Source organism: Mytilus galloprovincialis, chromosome 7 (genome assembly GCF_965363235.1).
Source record: "Mytilus galloprovincialis chromosome 7, xbMytGall1.hap1.1, whole genome shotgun sequence".
Classification (NCBI taxonomy): domain Eukaryota; kingdom Metazoa; phylum Mollusca; class Bivalvia; order Mytilida; family Mytilidae; genus Mytilus; species Mytilus galloprovincialis.
The window spans coordinates 39,740,424-39,752,540 of record NC_134844.1 but is presented as its reverse complement, the minus strand read 5'-3'; the positions used below and the strand labels follow the sequence as shown (position 1 = coordinate 39,752,540).

General features: G+C 32.3%; 1 long non-coding RNA gene across 1 annotated transcript; it reads left to right on the top strand.

The window, feature by feature from the left end:
- The first annotated feature begins 798 nt into the window (after positions 1–798).
- Positions 799–5,180, top strand: LOC143082965 (uncharacterized). Its single transcript, XR_012980518.1, has 3 exons — positions 799–1,451; positions 2,087–2,251; positions 2,540–5,180. It is a non-coding gene; the product is annotated as an uncharacterized LOC143082965 (long non-coding RNA).
- Positions 5,181–12,117: the final 6,937 nt, after the last annotated feature.

Here is a 12,117-nt window from a genome sequence, read left to right as displayed (position 1 = left end):
AAAAAAAATCGCATATCTGAAAGCAAAGGTGTATAATAACCGAAATAATATGAGATAATATGTGACAAATAATAACTAAAAACCAAATGCAAAGATGTTAACAACTACTAGTATACACCGTTCGGTGTTCAATAATAATTATAAAAAAACATATAATGGAGTTATATATAAATGGTCACTGGATAACAAAATGTGAAACAAACAAAGAGAGGTATATACATAACGGATTAAAGCTGATACACCAAAACTGGAAACAAATAGGACAAATGACAATAGAAAAAAAACCGTCTGTCAGAACTTAAATGCAAGCCCCTTTTCCAAATAAAAAAATTCCGTCATTCCGATAACCGTTATGTAAGTTATTGTTTTTTAAAAGAGGATCCAATTAACTAAACAAAAATCAATCAAAACAGAAAATAAGAATAAGACACATAGATCTAAAATCTCATTAGGAGTTCTTCTATTAAATCTACAGTTCTTAGGGTATACGTTGTTTTTTTGTGTAACCAATATTTGTGACGCATAGACAGGAACGATAGCTTGACTATAGACACTACAGACTGTACTATCTATCAACAACATTTGATCTGATAACTCTAACATAGAATACTCATATGCCATTAGAACATAAAGCTACCCTGTCTATACCGTCTATAATATATCCAACTTTCCAACTCCTCAAGCACTACTGACAAGTGATCTGCAGACGACGCGCGAGTCTAGCGAAAAAAAATATTGTAAGCCTAGTATCTTTAAATAACTTCTATAATATTACCAATGCTTCTAATTTTCAGATAATACTAAAAAAACGATGTCGTGTTGTACAAATATTATGAGGAAAATTCAAGCCAAAAAGATAGAAGTAGATGATCTTGGCAAAGCAAAACAATTTAGATTATTCAGCATTGCTCGTCCACATATGCGAAGCTTCCATGCTTCATGGTTTTGTTTCTTTGTTGCGTTCACGTCATGGTTTGGTATTCAACCTCTCCTCCCCACTATAAGAAAAGAGCTGGAATTATCCAAAACAGATCTTGCTAACTCTGGAATTGCTAGTGTTGCTGCTACAATTGCAGTTCGAGTGATAATTGGACCAATGTGTGACAAGTTTGGACCTCGAAAAATAATGTGTAGCCTTCTGATAACAGGTGCTATACCAATGGCACTAGCAGGCTTAATAAAAACTGGTACGGGGCTTATCGTTTTACGGTTATTCGTTGGAATATTAGGTGGAACTTTTGTTCCTTGTCAATTCTGGACTTCAGCCATGTATAATTCGAAGATTGTTGGAACAGCTAATGCCATAGCTGGTGGGTGGGGTAATTTAGGGGGAGGATTCACGTTCATATTGATGCCAGGACTATTTCAGTTAATGAAAGTTATAGGAGCAGACGAATTTCTGGCATGGAAATTAGCAGTCGTCGTTCCATCAGTAATTTGTGTATTAACAGGTACGTCAAAAATTTCAAAAATTAATATGATTTTTTTAAACAAAATATAGATTGATCATAAGCGTTTGTATGAACAACTGGTATTTCATGTTGTCAACTGTTGAAAAACCAACGGTGACTTATAGTTGATTAAATTTACCTCATTTGGTCTCTGGTAGATATTTGTCTCCTTGGCAATCATACCAAATCTTTTAACTTAATAGTGTTTTTCTCAATCGATTTATGAATTTCGAACAGCGGTATACTACTGTTGCCTTTATTATTCAAATAGTGTTCTCTCATATTGTTATTTTTTTTTAATCTCCGATTACTTTTGACTAAAGGTTTTCGTGCTATCAAGGTATACATGACTACTATAAGAAATTTATGAATGAACAGACAAAATGACACAGCAACACGCCGACACTCTCAGCTATAATTTGCCTCCGTTTTTGGTACACAATGCCAAATGTTTAAAATTTGTATTTGAATCCGGACTCATATTACAATTACGATACTTAAAATAAAATATCTGTCAATCTGTAAAATCTGTTTTTATGTTCATAAACTAGGTGCCCATAACTGAAGTTTGTTGAAGCAATATCTTATTTGTAAAGTACTATCAACATGAAAATAGAATACTCACTGTTTTTCAGGTATTTCTATAATTTTCACATCTGATGATTGTCCACAAGGACATTGGGACAATCGGCTATTGCCAACAGCACTCACATGTTCTGTAGACAAAACAAATCAAAAGCAAGGAGTCGACAACCAAGGATTCGAGCACATCTCAGATAAAGACAAGAATGCAAATAAAGGTAAAGTATCTACTTTTGGATTTAACTTGTAGATTTAAGCGCTACTCATACAGATTAATCGAGAAAAGCGCTTTGAAAACACAGCATTTATAAAGTAATATTCAAGTGTGTTTTTATTTTTAAACCAATTTGATACATGACAATGTTAAAAAGAATTGGATTTATAGTACACTGTATATTTTAAAAGTTTTTTTCGACATCAGATCGTCACCATAGTTATATTTGTTCAACTGATAAATAATTACCGTCAATAAAACATGTCTACCTGTATTTTGTTTTCTTTTTCAGCTGTAAAGGAAACAAACATTGACGGAAAGAAATTTGAGCCTTTATCATCAGAGATTCGGAACAACAATGACAAACGCATATCTAATCAAAGCAACATATTTTGGTCCGTAATAACTACATTGGTTTTGGTGATACAGTATGGGATGTGTTTTGGTGTTGAAATTGCTGTCAATACCGTCATGAACCTTTATTTCTTGTACAACTTTAAAAAGGAGGGTTGTGTAGAAGGAAGCAATTCATTCTCTAACATTACAATCACAAATATGACAAGTGAGGTTAAAGAGACGGACACAAATAAATGTAGTATCCTAGATCAAGATACTGCAAGTTTAATTGCATCATTGTTTGGTTTAATGAATCTATTTGCTAGGGCCCTGGGAGGAATTTACTCAGACATAATGCGAAAATATTTAGGTATCGCTGGTCGTCTTGTTTCTCATTTTACATGCTTAGTAGCTGAAGGTATAATGTTGATAATATTTAGTCAGATGTCTACTATATCAACGTCCATAGCTGTAATGATATTTTTCAGCATGTTTGTCCAGATGTCAGAAGGAACAACATTTGCTATCGTACCGTATGTCCTACCTTCTCACGTAGGAATTGTTGCTGGGTTAGTTGGAGCAGGAGGAAATGCGGGAGCTCTTGTATGGAATACATTATGGCGTCAGTTTGTGGAACAAAATCCAAGTCAGTGGTTCTGGCTTTTGGGCATTATAGTTTTATCCGGAAGTCTGCTGACGTTTTTAATTCAAGTTCAGGAAAAACGAATTTGGAATTCATTTTTGTGTTGTAAACATAAACAAAGAAAATACACCATATAAATCATACATAAGCCTGTCTCTACTGAATGGTTATCAAAATGTTCAACATCTATAATTCATAGTTTTTCTGGGTTTTTTGCTTGTTTTTGTTTTATTTCTTATTCTGTATTTGTCTGTGAATGTCTGATAACCAATGTAAAATGTTGATATTAAGAAACACAAACGCAACTAGTGTGAAAAAATGAAAATATATGTATATAATCAGTAGTTTAATGATGTTCAAAACACATAAATCCATAAAATACAAATAAAGGTATAAACAAATCCCGTGAATTCTAAGATGAGCGACCGGCAACCGAGTGTTGACGTCGCTTGAATTTGACGGTTGCGGTAGACCTTAGTTTTTAAACGGCGTTTCACAAATGAAATCAAGTTTTTGATTTTTTTTCGAAAGTATATGTTCATCATACTGGGTGGTTGCGCAAGCAAAATTAATAGTCAAGTAATTTGATATCAAATAGAAACTGTCCTGCTTTTGAATCAGAGTAATGCATAAGAAAAATACGTTCATGAATTTAAACGATTTGAAATTTTACAATAGCAAATTACATCTATAAAAAATATAAACGTATAAAACTAGTACGTTGGTGATACCCTTATGGTCTTATCTAACAGTCGATCCGCATATAATAATTGTATGAGGCATATGTAAACGAAACAGCAAGCCAATAGCAATAAAAACATCTACAGGGCAACGGTCTTCAACCAAAGATATATTTTCGAATCGTCCATCCGACAATTACAGTCTGATACCCAAATGCGCCATAGTTTGCCATTAATTGGGGGGGGGGGGCTAGGTCTTTTTGTATATTTCTATCTTTTTTGTGCCATGATTTTACTCTTTTCCGTTATCATTGTTATAGTTATATTTGTTGATACTTTAGTACCTTATTTTCTAAAAGCTGTTAATGTATTATCACTGTTATTTCCCTTTATATGATATATATTGTTTTTGAAAATTTTATCGCTGAAGTGTTTTATATATACATTCCTTCTATACGGATAGGAAATGTTGACTTTTTACAAACGTGATTATTTCCCTGATATCGTACAAGCTTTCCATTATAACTTATTGACGTTTCTGTCTTACTATTCAAGATTATGCATGTTTTTCTGTTTGATTTTTGTTTATAAATCCATCTTTATTTCCAATTTTTTCTTTTTATCTATCCACACTCAACTAAAGAGTTAATATTCACCTAACATGTGGCTTTCCCCTTTAATTTATCGTGAATTCATTTTTTGTTTGTTTCAGTAATTGATTGTTTTCTCTTCTTGTTGTAATACGTCATTTTAATGCATTCATTAGAGTATTTCATATCAAAATGCTTGATAGATGTTAAGTATATGGTACCATATCTAGCAATGTACATATCATTCTACTTCAGATGAAAATGTTTTGTTCTCATTTGAAGATTATGAACCTTTTGACAAGAAATAACGGTTCATTTTGGTACATCCCGCTTTCAGTTCGTTTTAAAAGAATACATTTTCCTTCAAATTGTGTTCATGTTGACCATTCCTGATTTTTTATTGGTAAGGGAACATGATGGTCAAGTTTATAGTTTGTTTCGAATATTTGATGTATCTCTTGAGATTAAGTTATGTATATACTTCAACCATGCAGTCCAAGAAAATAGTTTCCCTTATGTTTTAAAAAACATATACAGAACTTCAAAAACCCGTTAATCTATAAAGAATAAAAATAATAAATAAAAAAGAGCTCCAACTTCGTACTTTATTTTGGCTTTTTAATTTTTGGATTCGAGCGTCACTGAGGGGTCTTTTGTAGACGAAACGCGCGTCTGGCGAAAAAACAAATTTTATCCTGGTATCTATGATGAGTTTTGTTTTATATATATCAATTTGAATTATAGACTCTCAGCTGGATACTTTTTAGTAAGCCTATCACGTACACCGTCATTTTAAATCAAACGATTTCAATTATTGTTTGGCTGTTATTCATTAGAATGTTTTACACACAGCAGCACAGTACGGTATAAAATTTGCTCCTAAGCTCAGCCGAAAACATTTTCTGTATATATATACCATCACGTAATCAATTTTGACTTGCTTTGTATTTCAATAGTTGTTAGTTCTTATGCGAATTGAAATCAATTTGAATTAGATTCTTGTCAGCGGGCGTCTGGCGTATACTAAATGTATTCCTGGTATCTATGATGAGTTTATTTGTTTATTAAAATTTAATGTTTTTGTTTCTTTTTTTATTGCAACCGGCCGAATATTGATATTTGTTCACACTTACTAATTTTTCAATATCAAGATGAAAACGACAGAAAAATTTAAATTGAGTGGTAATGAAAAGATTTTAAGAACCTAAAGCAAGGTGGTAGATTCACTTACAAAAGTAGGCTCTTTAATATGAAGCAGTCAGAACTATAGAGTAGGCTTATCTCAAATTTAACCATTTCATTAATCATGGAAGACATCATTACACTCGAAAAAGACAACTGACGAATATGGTACAAAAAAGTCTCTTAATTCAGTTTCCATCCTGCAAACGTTGTTTTTGTGCCATACCTATCGTTACTTTGGATACTTGTACTTGCTTGTTGAGAAGAACGAATGAATAATGTGTCACCTTGGTTCAAAGATACTACTATAGTTCCTGAATCTGAGTCGTAATCGCAACTTTGACACGTTGCATCAGTTTCGCCAAATGTGCTCCCGTATACCGAGTTATTAACTAGAATATTAAAAAAAAGTTTTACCACTCTCTCCTGTATAAATCGTCCATGCAAAAACATACACACCTATACCTGGTGCCACAAACGCTCCCGTGTATTTGTTGTAGGCATTTCCAATATTAGTTTGGGCGACATCAAAGACTAGTGTGTGGTGGGGGCTTGGATTGCTCTCAGATTTTGACATGTAAGCAGAGAAAGCCACAATTTCTGGTTCACTTGCCGGTATTGTGCTTTTATCCTGAACTGTTGCATCTGATACCAAAAAAAAAAAAAGAAAAAAATAATATATTAAATAAACCTCAATATGAAGATTATTTACGTATTTTTGCGATTGCAATTCGGTGTTTGTGACATATTTGCAGACGTGAATTTAAATTAAAGATATATATATATATATATATATATATATAAATGTGTGTGTGTGTTGTTTTTGTTAAGGTATGTAGAAACTACATAGATAGAACCTTAATTTATTATGGCCTACAAAATCATAACAACAAAAACGTATGAAAAAAAAACAACTGAGAAAAAATAAGAAAGAGTTGTTGATATTGGGAACAGAGCATTTGCTCATTTAAAAAAGTTTTCATTCAGAAAATAATAATATATGGTTTAAAAGTATTTTTAGATATTTATAAAGTAATATAGTTTCATTTAACGGTTATGTCTACTTAGAAAAAGTATAAAGAAATAATGGATAATGTATGCTAAAAGTTACCTTTACCATGTGTAGATGGATTTTATTTCCCTCTCTCTTCTGTAAAACGTCCTTTTGTATATATTTTTCCGTTGTGTAGTATATGTGGTCTCTTCTGGAATTGAATTCATGTAATTTATCCATGTCCTTTCTAAGCAGTATATTTTCTGCTTTCAGTGACCTATTTTCATTTAGTATTTTCAGTATTTGCGATTGCTGCTGTTTGAGTATATCGTGTATTTTGCGTATATCTGCACCAGTATCACAAGCTGACACAGAATAAGAAAATAGTAAAAACACAAATAACATTAACATTCTCGATTCTATTTGACTTAATATACAAACTTTTGAAGTAATGAAGTGCTGAGATAAGATAAAAAGTACACAGTTATTATCTTACATGACCCTGAACAGAAGTAGAACACCAAATGGAAGTATCTGTACAAAGAGTTATATAGATATTTCATTAAATACAAGTTGTTAATATCATTTTTATGCCCCACCTACGATAGTAGATGGGCATTATGTTTTCTGGTCTGTGCCTCCGTTCGTCCGTCCGTTCGTCCGTCCGTTCGTCCGTCCGTCTGTGCGTCCGTTCGCTTCAGGTTAAAGTTTTTGGTCAAGGTAGTTTTTGAAGAAGTTGAAGTCTAATCAATTTGAAACTTAGTACACATGTTCCCTATGATATGATCCTTCTAATTTTAATTCCAAATTAAAGTTTTGACCCCAATTTCACGGTCCACTGAACATAGAAAATGATAGTGCGAGTGGGGCATCCGTGTACTTGGGACACATTCTTGTTATTCATATTTTGTATGTAACTTCAATGCCCGTTTTTGGCAATATACTTGTATTGATTGTACAAGAAAACAGATGTCTCATTATTCTAAGTTAATTTAGTCAATTTAAGCCTAAAAGAGATGATCAACCCTTTGAGAAATGATTGCTGGTTCTAGAATTAAAAAAAAATATTACATTCATTTGTAGTGCATCATGTATGGGCAAAATTTTATGTAGTCCATAACACCATTCCCCAAAACAACTGCTCTTGTCAGATTGTTTTGCCATTAATCAACTAGACAACTATCATCTTTGAACTTACAGTACATATATGGTTACTTCTAGAATCATTTTAAAAATAGCTAACCTTGTTGTGCTATTAGTCTTTTTTTTTCCACTTCTACACTTCTAAAATACAATGATTAATTTCTAAAAAGTTTAAGAAAAATTAAGATTGATATAATGTATGACTCCCCTTAATCTCAGAAGAGATAATGTCCTCGTTGTATTGGTCTTTGCGGTTATTAAAAACTACTTATCGCGCATCAACGATGTATTGTGGATGCATACTTTACGTGCACTGTAAAATGGAAACTGTTACATCCGTAAAGGGAAATACGAACAGTGATAATATCAGTTCATTACATGCCATTTTTCATATCGCATGTATCATCAGCCCTAGGTTCAATATCAGCCCAAGAGCCGCTTGGCTCGAGGGCTGATAATACATGCGATATGAAAAATGACATGTTATAATCTTTTTATCATATGCTTCAACAATGGAGAAAAATAACAGATTCATATATTGATCCTTTTACGTGGTTCCCAAATAGAAGTTCAAAGAGTGTAAAGTTCACGGACACCGGCCCCAAATTTAGTATATTCGATATGAAATCTTTCTATCATATGCCTCAACAGAGAAGAAACATATATATTTTAATATGGACGAATCGACAAAAACATACATAATTTACACTGTTTGGAAAAGTCAACTTTTCAAAAGTAACTTTTAAAAATGCATTTATTTAATAATTTGTTTGTTAGTTGTTTTTTTTTTTTTTTTTTTTTTATTTATTATTTTACACAATATACTTTCCAGTATCCAAATAATTGTTTTGTACACTTCTTTGTAATGTTTTTCATAGAAAACGTAGCATTGAGGTGTATTATCCTGAATTTGCCGAATATCACCGAAATGCCATGCGATAACGTTACGGAAAGGCATGTGATAACAATCGAAGCATGTGATAAACTTTTCATATCAGTCCGCTAAGCACCAATTCGAAGAAATATGGAATTTACGTTAATTTAATGCTATTATCATACAGTAAAAATCATATGTTATTTAGTCTAAGTATATGATAAATACATTTATATGCTTGAAGTGGATGGGTTAATCCATCTCGGTAATTTTTATGTATTATTAATTCATAAATAAAGCTGTTTTTTGCTGGAATAGTTTCAAATTTTGATAATAAGAAAGTAAAACAAAAAAATCTGAACACTGCGGAATCCAAATGTATAACAACTATCATATTCCTGCTTTGGTACAGGCATTTTCTATTGTAGAAAATGGTGGCATTAACCAAGTTTTATAGCTAGCTTAACTTCTCTCTTGTATGACGGTCACATAAAATTCCATCAAATTGACAACGATGTGTGAAAAAAACAAACAGACATTATAGGTTAAAATGTCATAAATAGGGATGCTGCAGTATCATTGTGTTATAATCTTAATCACTATAAAAATAACAAGTATGTAAAAAAAAACCCCAAAAGGTACATAAAAAAGCACATCAGCAAAAAACAAACAAACAAGAATGCAAAAAATTACAAAAGTACAATAACAGAATAGTTTTGGTTGATTAACGAATGAATATGTGAATATATATAATTCTAAAATAAGGGAACACATCACTATGGTTACTGTATGGTTTAAAAATCGTAAAGAATAGATACATCCAAGCATTCAAATTTAGACAAATATTCAACGTTTGACCGAACAACTACTTAGTTCAAACATGTACACAGTTAACGCATGAGTTAGTTTGTAGTGGTGTTCAGTCAAGTGGTAAATAATTTTCTGTTATTTTTTTTTTTTGGAAGGGGGAGGAGGGGTTAGTTTTTAAAACTGCAAGGAAATATAATTTCCGTCTCCGCAATCTCAATTCGTTTTGGTGTTACATAACTGACAAAGTTTTGATAACATCAATTGTATATCAGGGTATAGGTATGAATTAATCGGATCTATTTTATATGTTAAACTGATAGAAGCAAATACATGTTGTGACCCAGTAAAATTTTTGACAAGTAAGATTTTCATAAGAGATTTTTAATTACATAGCACACCATAAAAATGTAAAAGAGTATAGAAAATAGTTTATCAGTACAATTTCCATCCAGAAAATGAAGTCTTCGCGCTTCTTTTTCCAAGAATGAATGCTGTTGTTTGAATAACCGAACGGAAGTAAACGTTATCACCTGTGTTGAGAGAAACAACAACAGTTCCAGAATCAGAATCAAAATCTCCAGGAACATCATCCGTTTCACCAGATGTACTCCCGTATACTTCGCCGTTCACCATCAAGTCATAATAGGTAGCTCCATGGTTACCGGTGTAAAGCGTCCACGCAAAGACGTACGTGCCTGACGATGGAGCAACGAAAACTCCAGTATTGTTGAGGTAGCCATTTCCAATGTTGATTTTGACTACATCAAACACTAGTTGGTTATGTTTTTGTAAACTTGAATCGTCTTTAGACATATAGGCATAGAATGCTATATGATCTAGTGGTCCTACAGCGGCTGCTCGTCGACTGTTCTGTAGACTGCCTGAAATTATAAAGAATGGTTAGTATATCTAGATGTCTATCTAGCTTATAGTCAAGGATCATAGTGTTATCAATTATCAAACGTCTATTTACAAAAATAAAATACTTATAAGGACAGAAACATGTTACTGTGATATGATTATTAATTCTATCAAGTACAAAACAGACACGCTGAGTAGTATTTTTAGTGTGCTATAAATAAAATGATGTGGTATGAGTCTCAATGAGACAGTTCTTCATTCAAGTCATAATGTGTAAAAAGTAAACAATTAAAGGTCAAAGTATGACCTTCAATATGGGTACTTGGCTCACACTGAACAACAAGCTATAGATGGCTTCATAATGACTAGTGTAAAACATCGATAAAATTGATGTAAAAACGAGAAATACTCATGAACTCATCAACAAATGACTACCACTGAACAAACTCCTGACTTAAAATAGGAGCATACAAATACAACGAGTTAAAACGTTTAACAGGCGCCAAAGGAGCAGTACGCGGGAAGCCATGTAACGCTATACGGACACTTTATTCTTATGTTGTTTTTCCTTTCTCGTACTCATGTATGCATCGTGCTTAGCAGAGAAGCAGCACATACGTATTTTCATGTCTTTGGTTTGCCCGGCCAGTGGATCGAAGCCCCGATGTCCGATATTGGTGAGGAACACGTCTACACGAAATCAATAAGGCAGTTGCGTATTTCAGAAGACTAACCCGCATGGGCGTCTATATCAATGTTAGAAAACCTGAGTACTTTATGAGCGGATCAAGTTATATCATATTGTTTGACGAAACTACAATTATTTTTTATTATGGATGCAATAACATATATCTGAACATAATTTAAAGAACATAATATTAAAATAGTTTTTGTATTTTATTTGCTAACCTAATATATCAATGCAAATATTCTCATAAACAAATTAATATCATACGAAATCAAAAGTGTAAAATATAAGGGAAATATAATCAGACCTTATTGTGTTTCATGATGATGAGTCTAATTCAGATGCTATATCATATTTGACTTACTTTCTCCAGTTGTGCTCCCTTTTCTCTTTAACGACTCGTCATGTTTAAATTCACTATGTTCGGTGGACGGAATACTTCCAATTGTTAGATTAATGTCTTTTCGCATTAAAAGATTATCCTCTTCCAATTGACGGATTGCTGTTTTGAATGAATGGTTTTCCTTAATAAGAATGTGGTTAAAACTCTGAAGTTGACGAATTTCCATCTGCTGTTGTTTAACTGCCATACAGATTTCTGAAATTTCTTCTTCAATATTTAATGTCAACACAAAACGAATAACAGTTAACATAATACATAAATCGAACATTTTGATTTTTTTTGTTTTCAAAATCAGACTATGAAATATTCCTTCACTTGATACTCAAAACAATTCTTAAATTTACTTAAACCGACATTTATATATATAGCTTTGTTATCTATACATGTACGTAACTTTTGATTCCGGTGCTTTCTGAATGTAGGAGATTTGTGAAATACGTGTAGGTGTATTATCATTTTCCTGGTTCAAGCTGGTCATGTTTTAGGAAAATTACATTACAATTTTAGTCATAGTGTCCATCATATTTCACAGAAAGGATAAATTAAAAGTGTTACTCTGTACATTGAACTTCATTCAAATAAAATAAATTATTTTATCAAACACTTCAGAAATGTACTGCTTTTAAATTTGTGTCTTCATTCACTCTTATTTATCGACAGCTTTTC